Source organism: Protopterus annectens, chromosome 3.part0 (assembly GCF_019279795.1).
Source record: "Protopterus annectens isolate FY-2018-M chromosome 3.part0, PAN1.0, whole genome shotgun sequence".
Lineage (NCBI taxonomy): Eukaryota > Metazoa > Chordata > Ceratodontiformes > Protopteridae > Protopterus > Protopterus annectens.
In genome coordinates this window covers 552364861-552383856 of record NC_056731.1, presented here as the reverse complement: position 1 = coordinate 552383856, position 18996 = coordinate 552364861, and the positions used below count along the sequence as shown (strand labels likewise).

Here is an 18996-nt window from a genome sequence, read left to right as displayed (position 1 = left end):
TGCTTCTGCTTCCATCGACCACCCCAACCATAGAGACCCAGAGCCTCAGGTAGCCCCACTGGGTGGCCCCTGCTCTTCTGAGACTTCCCCAGAGTCTCCCACTGAGGAAGTCTCCAGAAAGAGTGTGTGCAAGAGGAGGCACTTGGACTCCCTACAGGAGTCATTGACATCTGACACTGACTTGAATGAGTCAGAAGGGTCCCCTCAATCCCCCTCTGAGGAAATCTCCTTTGTGGAGATCCTTGAGATCCCTAGGCAGGGGGGTGGTTGGCAGTCCAAAACCCCTACTGAAGATGTCAGTTCTCCTGAAGGCTTTTGGGTCTCAACCCTCCACCTCCTGGGTGTCTCCATCATACGATGAGCTTATGCAATTGGTCTCTCGTAGGGCATGGGAGTCACCGGAGCCCATGGAGCCTGTCCCTTGGAGGCCTAATAAGTTTATCTCTGCCCCAGCGGATAAAACCTTCTTGTCTAAGGGAGTCCCTGTTGATGCCATGGTGGTGGCGGCAGCCACCAAGAAGGAATAGTCTGAGACTTCCGCATCTACCCATCCTCCTAACAGGGATTCTAGGATCATGGATAGATATGGGAAATGCATGTTCAGTTCAGCAACTTTCACTCTTCGATCACTGAATTGTCTGACCCATTTCACGAGACTGCAAAGGGATCTCCTTAAGGAGTTGTTAGGTACTCTTCAAGGTGCTGTAGCTGCAGGCGTCTCTGACAAAGTTTCTGCCCAGCTTGCTACCCTTAATTCCTTTGTGAACTCGTCCATGCGCCTCGTATATGCAGCAGATGGTTCGAGTAGGGCTGCAGGTTCATGGTTTGCTCTTCTTAGGCATGCCTGGATGTGCCTCTGTTCCTTCGCGGAGCCCTTCAAGTCTTCATTCGTAAATACCCTGTTTGATGGCTCATCCTTGTTTGGGCCTAAGGTAAAGGAAACATTGACCAGGTGTGAACAGGAGGGAAAGACCCTGTCTGCCGTAGGAGTCCGTTTTTCCACCCCTACTCGGCCTTACCCCAAAGGCCAAAAGGGAGGAAAGATGTGGTTCCGAAAAGCCCAAGGAGCCTTTCAGGACACATGTGGAGAAACCCCCTCCAGGGGCAGAGGAGGAGGCAATAATGGAAGACACCGTCCTCGTGGTGGAGGGGGGTCCACAACACCAGGGTGACAGAGATCATTTCTCTGATCAGCCCTACCAGCGCTCCTGAGAGAAGGCCCGACTGTCCTGCTCTGAAGGCAGTTGGGGGTCGCTTATCTTTGTACCCAGAAGCCTGGCTAGACATAAACGACAGCTGGGTACAAAGCATCATTTCCAGAGGGTATTGCATACCATTCTCCTCTCCTCCCCTTTCCGTCAGGAGAATACCAGACGTTCCACCCAGTTATAGGGAACAAGCAACTATAGAGGTCCACAAATTGCTAGGAAAAAGAGTCATCCAGCCAGTCCCAGCAGACCAAACAGGATTCGGAACTTGCTCAAGATTCTTTTTGTTTCCAAAGAAAATGGGGGACTGGAGACCCATTTTGGACCTCAACAGACAACCAATTTGTGAAGAAAGAGAAGTTCCGAATGGACATGCTTCAGTCCATACTTCCCTTTTTAGGGAAGGACAATTGGATGTGCTCGATCGATCTCAAGGATGCGTACTACCACATAAAAATGGCCAGATCATCCAGAGATCACCTGTGTTTCTGGCTGGGGGCCAATCACTATCCATTTCGAGCCCTGCCCTTTGGTCTCACTACAGCCCCCAGAGTGTTTACCAAATGTATGGCAGAGGTCACAGCTAGGATTCCAGGTTTTTCCGTACCTGGACGATTGGCTCTTTACCGCCACCACCAGGCATCAACTGATTCAGGCAACAGAATCCACTCCGACACTCTGCAAAACTTCAAAAAGTCTGCCTTGTCGCCCTCGCAGCATATCGTCTTTATAGGAGCAGAGTTAGATTCTTCAACCACCACTCTACGTCTTCCAGTCGAAAGGGTCTCGCTCCTTCAGCAGTACATCACTTTGTTGGTGTCAAAGAACAGAGCTCCAGCCGCAGAGGTCTTGAAAGTACTAGGTTTGATGGCAGCAGCAATCTTAGCCATTCCAGTAGCAAGGATGCATATGCAGATTCTTCAATGGTGTGTGTTCACCCAATGGTCTTACCAGGAATTGCCAATGAGCCATATGATTCTGATCACAAATTCTTGCAATTGGGATCTTCAGTGGTGGTTGACGCCTCTTCATGTCACAATAGGACGCCCCATTGTACTCTCACTCCCAGTAGCCACTGTGACCACGGACGCTTCCCTGATAGGGTGGGGGGCATTTTCAGGGAAAGACCGCCCAAGGCACATGGACGGATCAAGAGTCACATCTGCATATCAATGTTCTGGAGATGAGAGCAGTACTTCTGGCATTGCAGTACTTTCAGGACTCTCTCCCTCTAGGGACAATTGCAGTACAGACAGACATGTCAGTGGTCTGGTACTTGAACAAACAGGGCGGGACCAAATCTTACCCCCTTTGCCGAGAAGCCCTCAGAGTATGGCAGTGGGCTGTGTCATCCCAGCGCTTTCTGTTAGCAACGCACATCCCGGGGAGATCCAACGTGATAGCGGACAAGCTGAGGAGGGCAATTTTGTTGCCCCACGAGTGGTCCTTCAAACAAGAGACTGCGGACAGGATTTTCCACAAATAGGGCCAGCCTTGCTGCGATCTTTTTGCCAGACACATCAACGCCAAATGCAGAAGCTACTTTGCCCTGATACCTCCTCTAGGAGATCCCCCAAGGGATGCACTCTTCCACAATTGGCCCCTGGGTCTTCTCTATGCATTTCTCCCAATTCCATTGATACCCAGAATTTTACAGAAAGCAAAGTCACTGGGACGGACTGTCATTCTTATAGCCCCCTCATTGGCCTCGTCAGATTTGGTTCCCATTTCTTTACCATCATCTTTTGGAGGCTCCATGGATCTTGGACCCAGTTCCAGACCTTCTGACACACCCGTCAGGGGACCTCCACCCTTCCTTGCAATCACTGAAGCTAACTGCTTGGCTGCTCCAGTTCCCCGCATAGCCAGGCTTCATAATCTTTCTTATGATACAAGTTAAATCTTATTGGCTTCCCATAAACCTTCCACCAGAAAATTGTACAATAGTAAGTGGAAGAGATTTTCTATTTGGGCTTCAAACCAGAACATTGATTTTTTACCAAGCTCCGTTGTCCTCTATTCTTGACTAAGATTTTTAATGAAGGAGCAGCAGCTGCTACTGTCCGGGTACAGTTAGCTGCTATATCTAATTTTTATCTAGGTATTGACAGACTAAATGTTATGGCTCACCAGTTGTCTAAGGCCTTTCTCAAAGGTACCCTTCACATGAGGCCTCCAGTAAAGACTCCTTATTCTCCCTGGAATTTGAATTTCATGTCATCTCGTATCATTCTTTCCCCATTTGAACCAGCATCATCTTGTGAGCTCAAATTTTTATCATGGAAAACTATCTTTTTAGTGGCAATTACTTCTGCCAGCAGAGTGTCAGATCTTCAACCATTATCTATCAAATCCCCTTATATGAGTTTTCATGCTGACAAGAGTATCCCTTAGGACAAACCCTTCCTTTTTGCCTAAAGTATGTTCTGAGTTTAACATCAGTCAAGTCATTGAGTTGGTCATTTTTTTCCCCAACCATACCAACAAATTAGAATACATGCACAAACTTGATGTTCACAGACAACTTAGATATTATCTGGATAGAACAAAAGACATTAGAAAATCAGACCAGCTTTTTGTATCCTTCTCTGAAGCCAGAATAGGTAGACCAGTGGCTAAAACAACCCTGTCTAAATGGCTATCTGATTGTATCAATTACACTTATTCATCTGCTAATATGCCTTTATTTCAAAAGGTGAAGGCTCATTCAACCAGAGCAGTCTCTACCTCTTCAGCTTTTCAAGCCAAGTTACCCCTTGACAACATCTGTGCTACAGCCACATGATGTTCATCATGTTTCACTGTTGCAGTCATGACTGTAGGGTTCTCCCCTGCCGGCAGGCAGTCCTCGGTCGACCAGAATCCCAAAGTCTGGGTCCGGCGTCGGCTGTTCAACCATATTCCCTGACGTCAGAGCGCCAGGAGTACAAAGCTGACAGCCGACGCTATATTCTCCAGTCTTTCTTGCCGTGCGGTGATAGCAGTTCGTAAGTGCCGGTTGGCTGACTCCTGACAATCTTTTCTGAAAAAACTTCAGTCTGAAGACTTCCTTCTCCACTCAAAGCTAAGTACCCCGTTGAGGAAACTTTTTCTTGCTCCAGTCCGATGTCAGAAAAAGTTAATAATTGTATTTCATGTGGGAAGCAAATACCTCATAAGGATTTTCATTCTTACAGTATTCCTTGCTTAGGCCCTGACCACGACGTAGCTAGTTGTCGGTTTTGTGCTAGATTCAATCAACGTACAATTAAAAGAAGGTACAATTTTGCATTTCATTACTTTGGTAGGCGTTTTAATTACAAAATGTCGTCTGATACAGTTCCGGCTACCGGAGTTCACAAACGACGCAAGGACAAAGACAGGCCTCTGAGGTCCAAATCTGACGATATTGCACAAGCGGAGCCAGCTTCAGGTTCGGCCGTCGTCAGTAAGGTGCTTTTGCAGCCCCTGTCGTCGGCCATTTCGGAACCGATGGCCGAAACCGACTCCCACGAGGAGTCAACAAGGCCTATGAATATTTCTATTGCAGGACCTTCGGACAGTGCTCCTTCGGATGGGTCCGGAGCCGCTGTGCAAGTACCGGCTTCCGAAGGGGTTTTCAGGCCTACTCAGCTTCTAATAAAGTCAAAGCCAAAGACAAAGGCAAAGACTCCTTCCAAATCAAAGACTGCAACACAGGCCTCTTCTGAACCAGCTCCCAAGTCACAGAAACAGTTACTTAAGATGGCGGAGGATTTACTTACTATGATTAGGGGTTCACATCCCCCTCCAGATAAAAGGCCAAGGCAGGAAGTTTATTATGATTCTTCTGATCAGGCTTCTGTTTCTTCAGTTTCTTCTTCTGACCAGGAATATTCTTTCCCCTCCTTATGAGGATTCTGATGCTGAGGAATCCATTCCTTCAGCTTCTCCCCCTGAGGATTTCTCTTTTGGGGAAATTTTGCATGAAATGAGGGAACATTTCCACTGGGAAGGACAGGAGTATTCGGAATCTAAGAAAAGACTAAGGGATTTTCTTCTTCTTCCCCAACATAGACCCCTGGCTATTCCTCCTGTTTTGGATATTGTGGATGATGCTTTTTCGGAGGCTAACTTAACCCCTGACTCTTTTCCTCCTGCTCCTGTTAAGCCTGATAGATATTACAGGGATGTCCTTCAAGAATGCAACTGCAGTCCTTACATATGGGTTGTCCTGCCTCAGGCAGCCCTTCGGTCTGCCGGATTCCAAAGTCTGGGTCCGGTGTCGGCTGTTGTCGCCTCCTCCCCGATGTCAGAGTGGCTGGGGTATAAAAGTATCAGCCGACGCCATCTTCCTCAGTCTTTCTTGCCGCGCGGTGCCCGAAGAAGAAGCAGTTCGCAAGTGCCGGTCGGCCAGCTCCTGTGTTTTCAGTATCCGAAGTCATCAAAAAGCTAAGTACCCCGTTGGGGAACATTTTCTTGCCTCAGCCGATGTCAGATAAAACTGCAAAAGTTAATAACTGTTTGTCTTGTGGTAAACAAATACCTCATATGGACTTCCATTCTTACAGCCTTCCCTGCCTTGGCCCAGACCACGACATCTCGGCTTGTGCTGCCTGTGCTTGCTTCAATAAGCGCACACTCAGGTGCCTGGCAGAATTTGCTGAAGACTTTTTTGGCGAAAAATACGCCTATATCATGCTGTCGGAACAACCGACCACACATATTTCCAAAAAACAGAAGGACCGGGACCGACATTCTCGGCCCGCGACTTCCACCGACACCACTCCAAAACCTACCGCGAGTGCCTCGGTCTCTTCTGAGACTGTTATTTCACTGCTCCAGACCGACGACACCGCTTTATCTTTCACTTCCACCCCGGAGCCTTCGCCGGTGCCGGTTGTTGATTTTCCTCCAGAAGCTGAAGCCCAGGATTTGCCTGTGACCATACCAGTGGACAAAGTTACTCCAGCACGTGGGGCAGCTAGGCCGCCTATGTCCATGTCAATCAAGGCCTACACACATGCTAAGGCTGCCACCCAGGCCAAGTCTCACCCTCCTAAATCTTTTCCTCAGGGTCCCACTTCTGATAAACAGATCATGACTTTAGCTGCAGATCTAATTTCCTTAATCAGAGGTTCCCAGGCTCATCCTGACAGAGGTTCTCAGCCGCCTTCAGACAAAAGGCCCAGGGTTGAGCAGATAGATACCCTTTCCTCTGATGAAGCCTCTGGTGACTCTGATCACTCAGATACCCAGGAAGAGTCCTTCCAGGCCTACGAGGATTCTGATGCTGAAGAATTTATTCCTTCTGCCTCTCCTCCTGAGGATATTTCGTTTGGGGAAATTTTCCACTCCATGAGAGAGCATTTTCAGTGGCAGGGCCAGGAATTCTCCGACTCCAGGAAACTGCTTCGTACCTTCCTTAAGCTTCCCCAACACAGGCCTTTAGCTATCCCTCCTGTGTTAGATGTATTGGATGATGTGTACTCAGATTAGAGTGCTTCTCCTGATTCTCTCCCTCCTGCTCCTGTCAAGCCTGACAGATATTACAGGGTTCCTGAAACTCATACACATCTCTTTAAGGCCCATTCTGTTGATCTAGAAACTATTTCCCAGGGGCCCAAAGGGGTGCCCACTTCCACGGCCAAAAATCCTTTGCCCGCAGACAGGGAATCTAGGTCCCTGGAGAGGTGGGGCAAAAAAGTTTATACCTCATCCACCCTTGCCATGAGGGCCCTTAATTGCCTTTTTCATATGTTTCAGTATCAGGATTTCTTGCTGGATGATTTGCAGAAAAAGTTAGCCTCTCCTGAGCCTTTAGATAGAAAGGCCTTGCAGGATTTGGTTCATAATACTCAGCAGGTTAACAATCATTTTGTTCAGTGTGGTTATGATGCATTGGAAGCTTCATGTAGGGCAGCTATGACAGGGGCCGTCATACGTAGACATGCTTGGTTGAAAGAACAGGCATTGCCAGATCATGTCAAAGTAAAGCTTCTAGATGCACCTCTGGAAAAACACACGCTATTTGGTGCTAATGCTCAGGATGTGTTGAAATCAATTGAGGAAAAGGCTAAATCAGTGCAAACAGTCAAAGATTTCCTCCAGGTTCAGCCTCCAAGGTTCAGCAGGAATTGGCCTTCGAAGAATTGGTCCTTTCCAGACACTGACAAGTTCCAAAGGGGAAAAAACAGGCGTGCCCGAGGGAGAGGGCAATACCGAGGCTCCTACAGGGGACGCCAATGGCAACCGACTAATCAGAGAAGTGGCGCAGGGACTTCTACTGCTCCACAGGGACAATCACAATGACTTGACTTTGACACCACCGACCAAGGCTCAAAGAGAAGCACCTTTAGGCGGAAAATTATCCTTATTTTCAAAAAATTGGCACGTTTTAACAAAGGACAAATGGATTCTGGACATAATAGACCAAGGCTACAGGTTCCACTTCCATACTTTACCAACAAGACAAGGCATGCCAAACCTGCCAGAAAATCAAAGGGCAGAGGCACTCATACAAGTTTCAAAGCTGCTACAAATCAAAGCAATCGAAAAGGTTCCTCCACAGGAACAAGGCCAGGGATTCTACTCAAGACTGTTCCTTGTTCCAAGAAAAGAAAAGCAATGGAGACCTATACTGGATTTGTCTGCTCTAAACACCTTTCTCATTGTACCAAAATTCAAAATGCTGACACTACAGCAACTCCTTCCCATGCTGGGCAAGGGGTCTTGGCTGGTTACTCTGGACCTCAAGGAGGCATACCTGCATGTCCCAATCAGACACAGTTGCAGAAGATACCTCAGATTTCTTGCAGGGTCAGAGCATTATCAATTCTCAGCATTGCCTTTTGGCTTATCTACTGCGCCCAGAGTATTCACGAAATGCCTGGCATCAGTAATTGCACACTGCAGGCTCCAGGGGATACAAATATGCCCTTACCTGGACGACTGCCTTATACAAGCGGACAGCAAGCAAGCCTTGACAAAAAACTTGAATTATGTCATTTACTTACTACAGGCTTTGGGATACACAGTCAACATTCAAAAGTCAAGACTACTGCCATCCCAACAAATAATCTTTCTAGGAGCCAAACTAGACACAAAATCACAAATGGCTTTCCTCACAGAAGAGAAGCAAGAGCAATTACCAGATTACTTCAAAGGCCTAGCAAAGCTCACCCAGATGACTGCAAGGAAAATCCTGCAGGCCCTGGGTTTCATGGTATCTTGCATTCTATTGATTCCACTGGCAAGACTACACATGAGAAAACTACAATGGTACCTAAAAAGTTTATGGTCTCAGCACAGCCACAACTTAGAAGCAATTATCCCACTCATTCCATGTCTACAAAGGGAATTTTTGTGGTGGGCCCAAGCAAGCCAGTTAAACAAAGGTATGCCTTTCAACAAACCTCAAACAAACCAAACCATTACAACAGACGCCTCAGAACATGGATGGGGGGCGCACATGGAGGGCAGATGCATTCAAGGGCAATGGGCCCCCTGGGAAGTGCAGCTACACATCAGTCAAAAAGAGATGTTAGCAGTAATACATGCAATCAAGGCCTTCGGAAAATATCTTCAACAAGGTCAACTGCTAATAAAGACAGACAACACCACTGTTATGTGGTACATAAACAAACAGGGAGGTACTCATTCTTACCCCCTCTGCAGACTAACAATGACTCTTTGGGAAAAGTCCCTGAAACTGAACATACAGCTGCAATCCCAGTTTGTTCCGGGCAAGGACAATGTTCTGGCGGACAGTCTAAGCAGAAACATCCTGGACCCACACGAATGGATGTTACATCCAGACATTTTTGCACAAATAACTCATGCATGGGGGAGGCTGGACATAGATCTCTTTGCCTCACACCTCAATCATCATCTGAAAATGTTCTGCTCGAGGACACACCATCCACAGGCCTGGAGAATGGATGCTCTCTCCTCCAGTTGGAACTCTCTAACAATCTATGCATTCCCACCTCTACCATTAATGACCAATGTGTTACTGAAGATCAAAGCAGAACAACCGAAAGGCATCTTAATAGCTCCAGATTGGCCAAGACAACACTGGTATCCATTACTAAGGAGCATAACTTGCACCAAGCCGTGGCCCCTGCCTCAATGGCCTCTGCTTTTGACCCAACACAATTACAGGACGGTTCATCCCAACCTGCAAATTCTGCAGCTGACAGCTTGGAGGGTTCCATGAGTTCGCCCCATTTTTCTCTCTCCAAGGAAGTTCAACAGATCTTATTGGAAGCACGCAGACCTTCCACCAGAAAAACCTATTCAGCCAAATGGAAGAGATTCAACATCTGGAATGCCAACAAGGGTCAGGATGCATCAGTAATGAGCATCCCACAGATACTAGAATACTTGGCAGAAATGCTGCATAATGGCCTTTCCTATTCTTCCACAAAAATACACGCTTCAGCAATTTCAGCAAAATACAACACTGATCCACCTGTGTTTTCACATCCTTTACTAAGACAATTTCTAAGAGGGATAAAGAATATCAAACCTCCCAGAAAACCACCAGTGCCAGCATGGGACCTCAACTTCGTGTTGGAAAAATTAACTCTTCCTCCTTTTGAGCCAGCAGCATCTTCAGAATTGCAATTTCTCTCCTGGAAAACAGTTTTCCTGTTGGCAATTACCTCAGCAAGAAGAGTATCGGAGATGCAGGCCCTCATGGCAGTACCTCCATTTATCATTTTTCATCAGGACAGAGTTTCCTTAAGAACCAATCCTTCTTTTATGCCAAAAGTGATATCCAGGGTGTCTCTAAATCAAGCAATTAACCTACCTACCTTCTTCCCCAATCCTCAAAATAAAGGGGAAAAGCTGCTGCACACTTTGGACATACACAGACAACTGCGCTACTACTTGGACAGAACAAAGGCCAACAGAAAGTCTGACCAACTATTTGTAGCATACGCTGCTGGAGTGCAAGGAAAGGCAATCTCCAAACAAACAATTTCAAAATGGATTGGTCATTGCATCAGATTCTGTTATTCTTTCCATGGAAAGGGTGTGCCAGCCAATATCAGGCCACACTCCACCAGAGCTGCAGCCACCTCCACAGCCTTTCTAAGAGGGGTGGCTACAAAGGACATTCTAGAAGCTGCTACATGGAGCTCCGTGCATACATTTTCCAAACACTGCAACCTTCTTTTATATTCCAGATCCCGAGCAGGCTTTGCTTCGGCAGTCCTGCAGGGCATTTTAGCTACACCATCTCTTTCTTAGAGCCTACCACCCCCAGCTTGGCTGTGGTATTCAACCCATATGTAAGGACTGCAGTTGCATTCTTGAAGGACATAGTACAGTTTTGTACCTACCATAAATGTAGATGTCCGATAGATATGCAACTGCAGTCAGGTTTTCCCTCCCTCCTACCCCTCTGTATATTGGGTCCACTTCCCTCCTTTCTAATTAGCTGGGGATATCTGTTATGGTGTATCTGTTTATTACTGTTGTGTATGTCTGGAATTTTTTATCCAGTTCTAAATTTAGCCTTCCTAGGAGGGCACCTGGCATCTGGGGCAAGAAACACTGAGGAAGATGGCGTCTGCTGATACTTTTATACCCCAGCCGCTCTGACGTCGGGGAGGAGGTGACATCAGCCAACGCCGGACCTAGACTTTGGAATCCGGCCGACCGAAGGGCTGCCTGAGCAGGAAAACCCATATGTAAGGACTGCAGTTGCATATCTATTGGACATCTACATTTATGGTAGGTACAAAACTGTACTTTCCTGATTCCCACCAGTTTTTATACAAGAACCCTACTGCTGACCCTGAAACCATTTCTCAGGGTCCTAAGGGAGTTAAGGCCGCTTCTGCTAAAAACCCCATTCCCACTAAGAAGGATTCTAGATCTTTAGAAAGATGGGGCAAAAAAGTGTACACTTCTGCTACTTTATCTATTAGGGCTTTAAACTGTCAGTTTCATATGCTGAAATACCAGCAATTTCTCTTGTCTGTTTTAAAACAAAAGCTTACTTCCATTTCTGCCTGTGCAGATGATAAGGAATTACATGATTTAATGCATGCCACTGAACAAGTTGGGAAGCATGGTTTACACTGTGGATTTGATGCCTTGGAGGCTTCTTGTAGGGCTGCTGCCTCTGGCACAGTAATTGGAAGGCATGTGTGGTTAAAGGAACAAAATTTGCCAGAACAAGTAAAAGCTAAATTATTGGATGCTCCTGTTCAACATAATGTTTTGTTTAGACCAAAAGCTGAAGAGGTGATTAAAAAGATGGAGGACAAGGCGAAATCCATGCAAACAGTTAAAGATTTCTTATAAGTACAGCCACCCAGATTTAGCAGGAATTGGCCTACAAAAAAATTGGTCCTTTCCCAATTCAGACAGGCCTCAAAGGGGTAGATACAGACACTCCCGAGGACGGCCTCAAACACAAGCCTCTTATAGACCAAGACAGTGGACTGCTTCCACCCCTAGGGGAGGAGAGGACAGGTCACAAACTCATAGGAAACAGACTCAATGACTCCCTCTGTTGGGCTGCAGGCACTTCTTGTCTGGAAGCCTCTCTCAGAGGAAAACGTTCTCTTTTTCATCGAAATTGGACTCGTATAACCCAAGACAAGTGGGTTCTGGATGTGGTTTCAAGAGGTTACAAATTCCATTTTCATACCCTACCAAGGCCAAGAGGATGGCCAGACCTTCCAAAACATCAATGGACAGAGGCCTTAAACCAGGTGGAAGCTCTTTCGGCTATGAAAGCCTTAGAACGTGTTCCACTTTCAGAGATGGGACAAGGTTTTTACTTAAGGCTCTTTCTAGTCCCCAGGAAGCAAAATTCATGGAGACCCATCCTGGATCTGTCAGTTTTGAACACCTTTCTAGAGATTCCAAAATTCAAGATGCTTACTTTGCAGCAGTTACTTCCAATGCTGTCCAAAAATGCATGGATGGTAACTTTGGATTTAAAGGAGGCATATTTACACATTCCCATCAGGCAGGAACGCAGAAAATACCTCAGGTTCAAGGCCGGATTGAGGCACTTTCAATTCTCTGTGCTGCCCTTTGGATTGTCTACTGCGCCCAGGGTCTTCACCAAATGCCTGGCTCCAGTAGTAGCTTACTGCAGACTCAGGGGAATTCAGATTTACCCTTATCTGGACGACTGTCTTATTCAGGCAGACAGCAAGGAGGTCTTACTCCAGCATCTACGGTTTGTTCAGGATCTCCTCAAGTTCCTGGGATTCACTGTAAACATAAAAAAGTCAAATTTGACACCTTCACAACAGATAATTTTTCTGGGCGCTTCTTTAAACACTACAACCTGGATGGCATTTCTGACATATGAAAAACAGTTTCAGATGGCTTCAACGTTCAAAAACTTGGCAACTTTAACTCAGCTATCTGCAAGGAGATTCCTGCAGGCTTTGGGTTACATGGCCTCCTGCATTCTTCTCATTCCATATGCAAAACTACACATGAGGAAAATACAGTGGTACCTAAAAAGTGTATGGTCTCAGCATTGCCACAGTTTAGACAATACTGATCTCCATCCTGCCTTGTCTTCAAAAGGAATTCCTTTGGTGGTCCAAGGCATGTACTCTAAACAAAGGGAAACCCTTCTGTCTGCCTCCTGCCACTCAGATTCTAACCACGGATGCCTCGGATTATGCATGGGGAGCCCATTTTCAGGGCAATTGTCTGCAGGGCCTATGGACAAAGGATCAGAAGCACCTGCATATCAATTTAAAGGAAATGTTAGCCGTTCAGAAAGCTGTAATGGCCTTCAGGAATCTTCTGCAACCAGGACAACTACTGATACGGACAGACGACAACACAGTTATGTGGTACATAAACAAGCAAGGGGGTTCTCCTTCCTACCCCCTTTGCAGGCTAGCCATGGATCTATGGAACACAGCTCTAGCTTGCAATCTGGACCTTCAGGCTCAGTTTCTACCAGGGAAGCAAAACTTCCTGGCAGACAGTCTGAGCAGAAACCTTTCGGATCCACACGAGTGGATGCTGGACACCGAAATATTCAGGATGATAACATCAGTCTGGGGATGTCCCCACATAGACCTTTTTGCATCCCATCTCAATCATCAACTACAGAATTTTTGCACCAGGACTTTCCACGAACAAGCTTGGAAAGTGGATGCACTATCTTTCAGTTGGAGAAACCTCTCGGGATATGCCTTTCTGCCTCTTCCTCTTCTTCCACGGGTATTATTAAAGATCAAACAGGACAGGCCCAAGATGATAATCTTGTTGGTCCCAAATTGGCCTCGACAGTTTTGGTACCCTACTCTGACAAACCTGTTTGGAGCCCCCTTGGGTCTTACCTCAGACTCCGAACCTTCTGTCCCAACATCAGGGTCAGGTTCTACACTCCCATGTCAGCACTCTCAGCCTGGCGGCCTGGTTAATCCAGGGCCTTTGATTCCTTCTCTCCTACCCAAGCAGGTTATGGATGTCATTTTAGAAGCCAGACGTCCTAGCACTAGAAAATCTTATGCAGGAAAATGGAAAAAAATTTGTTCCTGGATGCAGTCTCAGGATTCTGATCCTCTTCTTCCTAACATTCCTTTGATTTTACTTTACCTGACAGATCTCTTACATAAGGGTCTCTCTTTCTCTTCCATTAAGATACATGCCTCTGCTATTTCCACTCATTATAATACAGACCCTCCAATCTTTTCCCACCAGCTCATGAGACAGTTTCTCAGAGGAGCTAAGAACTTAAGACCTCCTAGATCTCCTCCCATTCCTGCTTGGGATCTCAACTATGTTTTGGAAAAGCTCACCTTACCTCCTTTTGAGCCTGCTGCCTCTTCTGACTCCAAGTTTTTATCTTGGAAAACAGCCATCCTGTCAGCCCTGACCTCTGCCAGGAGAGTTTCAGAGTTGCAAGCTCTTATGGCTGTGGAACCTTATATTATTTTTCATCAAGACAGGGTGTCTTTGAGGACTAATCCTACATTCATGCCTAAGGTGGTTTCCAAAGTGGCTTTAAATCAAACTATCCACTTGCCAACGTTTTTCCCCACTCCCCAAAATAAAGGGAAAAGGATCTTACATTCCTTGGATGTACACAGACAACTACGTTTTTATCTGGACAGAACCAAGGACATCAGAAAATCAGAGCAATTGTTTGTTTCTTATGCTTCAAGTTCCCAAGGTAAAGCCATTTCAAAACAGACCATTTCTAAATGGATTGCTCATGGAATCAGATTTTGTTGTTCACACCATGGAAAGCAAATCCCAGGGAGTATACGGACTCATTCCACCAGAGCTGCTGCCACTTCTGCTGCCTTCCTCAGGGGAGTTCCTACCAAAGACATTTTGGAAGCTGCAACTTGGAGTTCTGTGCATACTTTTTCAAAGCACTACAATCTACCTCTCTACTCTAAGTCTAGGGCAGGCTTTGCTTCTGCAGTCTTGCAGGGCCTTATAGCCGCCCCTTCTGCTTTATGACCACCTCCCTTTCATTTTGCTTTGGGATTCTACCCTACAGTCATGACTGCAACAGTGAAACACGATGAACATAGTACAGTTGTGTACACTTACATAAATGTAGATGTTCGAGTGTCTTCACTGTTGCAGTCTGGGTTTCCCTCCCTCCTGTCCCCTCTTATTTTTACTTTTGTGTGGTTCCTTTTTTCACCATTCTTCTGAGGTGTATTTGCAAAGGATATAGGGACCTTTTTCATTGTGGGACTCCTGACATCTGGGGCAAGAAAAACTGGAGAACATGGCGTCGGCTGTCAGCTTTGTACTCCTGGCGCTCTGACGTCAGGGAGTATGGTTGAACAGCCGACGCCGGACCCAGACTTTGGGATTCTGGCCGACCGAGGACTGCCTGCCGGCTGGGGAGAACCCTACAGTCATGACTGCAACAGTGAAGACACTCAAACATCTACATTTATGGTAAGTGTACACAACTGTACTGTCTAAGCCTTGCACTTTTATCACTCATTACAAAGTGGATAAGGCCTCCAGGGACAGGGCTTCTTTTGGTTCTGCCGTCCTGAAAAGTGTACTCCCGTGAGCCACCAGGGATCTAGGGTGCTAGGACGCTACCCATCTGTGAAGAATGAACGGCGAGATTGAACAACTTCACATAAAGAAGTTAAGTACTCACCATAACGTTCCATATGAGTTGTTCCATCTCTTTTTCATTCTCACGTCCCTCCCTCCATCCCCCTCCTAGCTAACAGTTGACCTGGAGACTGGCTTCATCCTGGTTTCTCTATGCTTCTTCCTCTCTAGGGAGAGTAGTTCTTTCACTAGGATATGGTATAAGCAGCAGTTTAATGTCGTTTTGGGATATAAAATTAATGAATATAAAACAAAGGCTGTAGACCTAAATTATGTATCCACACACAAACTGTTCAGCACTACCCATAAATATGAGTACATGATAAGATGAAGTACTTAGGAATATGGCTTTTAAAACTGAGAAACGGGAAACTCTTATTTATGGATCTTCTTCTTCTTTCGGCTTTTTCCCGGTTAGGGGTCGCCACAGCGGATCGCCTTGTCCGCACATTAATTGGCAGCGGAGTTTTACAGTGTCAAGTTGCCAGCCGGGCGCCCAACCTTCCACAGAAGGCACACTCACACACACACCTAGGGCCAATTTAGAGCGTCCAGTCCACCTGAAGCATGTCTTTGGGATGTGGGAGGAAACCGGAGCACCCGGAGGAAACCCACGCCACCACAGGGAGGACATGTAGACTCCGCATAGAAGGCACCCCAGCCGGGGATCGAACCGGAGAACCTCTTGCTGTGAGACGGCAATGCTAACCACTGCACCACCGTGGCCGCCCTGAAACTCTTATTTATGGATAATAAGATAAAATCAGTGAAAATGTTTTTAGTCCCTTTAGTCTTGTATACAGGTCAGGCATACTTTTATCAACCTGAGAATTTGTGGAGAATAGTAAAGAATTTAAGTAATTTATCTGGGAGGAAAAGAGGGCAAGAGTTAAGTGGGATAAGTTGATCCTTCCAATAGAACAAAGATGGTGTAGGTTTACCTGATTTGAAGGGATATTTTAGAGCCATACAGTTAAGGTTCATACATAACACAAGCAGAAGGTTATAATTCAAAGTGGAAAGGGATGATGAAGCAAATGGGAAGCTAGAGAGAGAGAGCAAGGGATTTTGGATTTAGATCCTTAATAGAATAATAACTATCATACAGAACATTATACTTATAAAGCAGCAAAAATAGTCTAAGAATTAAGTCAATACGAAAATGGCCAGAGAAAAGATTTTGCCATTAGGATTGACTGCAAGTAGGGGTACAGAAAATAGGCAAATGGGGCCAGAACTAGGATATTGAGAGCAAATAACTCAAGCAGGAGAGGCCAAGAAGACATTTAGATTGCAGGCTAGAGATTGCCTTACATACCAGGGCTTGATCTTAGAGTGCAAGCAAAGAGAAAGGGAAAGGGGGATTTTAAGTGCAAGACCTGCTCTGGTAGAGTTTTTAGTTGAATCTGGAATAGAAGTAGCTGTTAAAAAGGAATAATTAGCAGGCCATATAAAATATTCCATTATAACTATACTAATCAATCAGAGGAGGCTAGAAAAGCAGATTTCCAGAAAAAAATGGGAAGACTTATGTATGGCTTCCAATTACGTAACCAAGTCAAGAAGGTTTAGGATCTCTGCTTGGAAGTGTTTGCATAGGTATTTTTATACCCCAAGCAGACTTCAAAGACTTTTTCCTCAGGTAGGTAGCAAATATTGGAGGGTATGAAGGAGAAGAAAGAGTTAACTGGGAACATATGTTTTGGGAGTGGAATGAGTTGGCAACTTTTAAAAATTCCCTGTAGAGTACTGTGTCAGTATTATTGGGTGAGCAAATGGCTGTAAGTAAGGAAATGAGTCTTTTGGGCTAGGATACACAATATGAATTGCCTAGACATAGTAAGGCCTTATTAAGTTTAATTCTGTTGGCTGTCAAAAAAACAATTACTAGAAAATGGAAATCAAAGTCTATGCAAACTGTAATTGAGTTATTGAATGTTATGAAAGAGATAAAAGGACTGGAAGAGGTTTTTTTTTTTTTTAGAAAAGGGAAGGAGCAAATTATATAGAAGTAAATGGAAACAACTGGGAACAATACATGTATAACGTTCAGTAGGAGGAGGATAGAGGTTTAAGGGAAGGTAGGAATTCAGCATTTTTTGTAATATTGGAATGATGACAGTAGCAATGAAAATATATATGATGTATAGTGTATTTAAATGGAAAATGTTAAAGTGGATTTTTTTTGTTAATTTATGTCTTAAGTAATAATTTAATAAAAGTGTTTAAAAAAGAAAGCTGATTTGGGAAGTCCTGTGATGGTTCTCAGTTACAGAAATATTGGTTAGTGCAAGCTGTGTACAAGGATCCAATGACACAAGTTCTGACAGCATTCAGACTCAGAGAGGTTCCCAGTGGGAGTGGGTCTGCTTCAGAGTTCATCAATGAGCCCACTGTTATTCATACTGGTGATAGACTATATTAGAAAAGGGGTCAGATGGGACAAATTAACAAAGTTGCCCCGTGTAGATGAAGTGGCATTACAGGCAAACTCTGAACAAAAACTTCAGCAAATGGTAGGGGAATGGAATGCAAAATTGAAGGCACTTGGGATGAAACTGAATACAGCTAAGACAGTTGTAATGAGAGCAAATGGGGGAAATCAAAAGAAGCTAAAACAGGAGTTGTAAGGAGAAACACCGGGACAGATTAACAACTTCAAGTATCTGGGAGGGGTGGATGGTTGAGGAGAAGGTCATTCTGAATGAGGATGTCAAAGCTAGAATCACAGGGACCGCAACCAGCTGCACAGAGTGTCTTTTATGGCTTCCTTGAGGTTTTTGAGGTCCTCTAGGAGTTTTAAAGAATCTAAATTGGACCAATTCATGCAAACCTTTCTGAAGGCTCAGATGGACCTAGAGATCATTCCCTCTCCCTCGGCCCATGGTGTAGGGGGTTATGTCCCTTTGGCTCCAACACTTATGTCTCCTCCTCTGATCCACATTTTGGTCCTGGTGACCATGGTTCCAGCACAAACCCACATCACTCCTTTGTCAGTTCTGATAAATTGGCTGCCTTCAGCATTAACCTCTTCCTTGATGTACTTGACTTTTTTTTTTTTTCAGCCGAGTGCATCCTGAAGCAGTGGTGTATAAGCTATGGGCCCAAGATTGGGTTTGACGACTAGGTTGTCTGAGCCATTCCTGCTCTTGTGTGCTTCAGCTCTAGACAGCTTGGCTCCAGTCTCTATATCATCTGGAACCATGATCTCACTTAGATCTGCAAATTGAAGAAGTGTCTCTTTCCAGTCACCTGGCCTCAGCATCAGTATTTGACATCATGAAAAGGCTTTTTTTCACTCAGGGAATCTTTGCACCACTGTATGATCAGTCCCATTCCTCCTGTCCTTCTAGGGTCTTAGTGTTTTCATGAACAGTCCCTGGGACAGTTTGCTCCAATAGGCTTTGGGCAGTCCCAGACTCAGGCTCCCCTGTCATCTCCTTGTACTCCTCAGCATCCTTCCCAGAAAGTATACTGGAATCACCAGTGCAAGAGGAAGGACTTGGATTCCACTGAAGAACCTCTTACAGAGGATTCGGACACCTGTGAAGGGGACAAGTCCCCAAAATCTCCCTGTGATGACACCTCTATTGGTAATCTTCTAGAATTGATGAGTTAATGAGAGAGAGAGATGGATCACCAAAGCCCCTCTCTTGAGAAGTCCTTTTTTTCCTGAGTCCCATGCTTATTTTGGGCGGTACCCTTTCCAGATGCAGTCATTGACCTTGTATCCTGG

The 18996-nt window shown here is 45.5% G+C and overlaps 1 protein-coding gene across 1 annotated transcript in view; it reads left to right on the top strand.

Moving 5' to 3' along the window:
• The window catches only part of PAK1IP1 (PAK1 interacting protein 1), a 999879-nt gene that overhangs the window by 900125 nt on the left and 80758 nt on the right, over positions 1-18996 (top strand). The window lies entirely within an intron of this gene.